A 1,371-nucleotide genomic window follows, 5' to 3' on the forward strand; every position below is an offset into this window, starting at 1 on the left:
AGGCTCAAAAGGGTTACTAGGGATAGATTTTATTTGTGATAAGTAATAAGCTCAAAAAGATCAAAGAAAGCCTAAAATTATTTTTCAAACCGAGCATCACCTAAAATTTTTCTTCAACTCACATTCTGGACAAGTTCTAGACACAAGTACAATACATGGGCAACACAAAAATCTCACCACACATGGCACATGACTCACTAAGAACGGCCCCATTCCGACTCTCAAACAATGCAAGTATTCACGGAGCCACGAGATATTGAGCATTAAGCGCAAAGTGAACACAAGTCAAGAAAACGAGAAATAGGTGCCACAAAACATGCTATCCAATTTATAAAGGCTTCATGATCAATTTTAAAACATAGGAAAGGCACTACACATGCCAAAGCCTGAACATGCTACTATCAAACAAGTCAAGAGCCCCTATGAATCTCATATTTCTTCCTCTATTTATTTTCTAAACTCTAATCTATTCTCAAAGGAAAGAAAGAGAATTTTTTTTTTTACTACCCGGTTCAAAATACATCCCATGAAAAAGAACCGATGCACAAAGAAAAACCACAGGGGATTATTACTACCTACACAAAAATTTTACTAATTACTCAAGGCTACTACGTCAATCTCCTAATACTAAACTAATTTCAAGAATCAACTGAGAGTTACTCCATATAGATGAATTTACTACTATTACATGCCATTAATCCTTACAGCCCCCAACAATTAAATTGTAACAGTTTAGTACATTCATCCATACAAAAAAAATATGAATACCCTCCACCCCACACTTAGAACTGTGCGTTGTCCCCAATGCACAAAAATAAGGTAAAGTAGGGTGAGAAGAAACTTCCTCAAGTCAAGGTGGAAGGCTCATCCGCAGTCTGTGAAAGAGCATCGGCATCCATGGCATTCATCAAGACCCCCTCCGGCCTTGCAACATCATCCTCACGCATAGGGAGAGCTGTCATTGTCCTATCATCACCAACTGGAGCTGATTCTGTAGCAGGTGGTACATCGACCTCAGTAGGCCTGGTGTGTGGAGCCTCAGGGACTATAGGGGGAACAGGAGTGGATGGCCCGGCAGTGGACGATGCAATCAACTGTGAGATGTCTATATCTGCACGTTGAACCAGAGCTCTGAGGAGTAATGATATCTCCCTCATCATCGTTGCCTGCTCAGTCTGGACTCGGCTCAGATCCGCACGAGTCTGACTCAACTCATCCCTGGTGGCACTCAACTCAACATGAGTCGCTATCAACTCAGCCCTGTTCTCTTGCATATCTGCTTGCATCTGCTCAAATAACTATTGAATGGTGAGCTTAGAAGACCTTCCCTTATTCGGCTCTAGAACATGAGTGACATCGTATGGTCCTGGA

This window comes from Nicotiana tabacum, chromosome 14 (genome assembly GCF_000715075.1).
Source record: "Nicotiana tabacum cultivar K326 chromosome 14, ASM71507v2, whole genome shotgun sequence".
NCBI lineage: Eukaryota > Viridiplantae > Streptophyta > Magnoliopsida > Solanales > Solanaceae > Nicotiana > Nicotiana tabacum.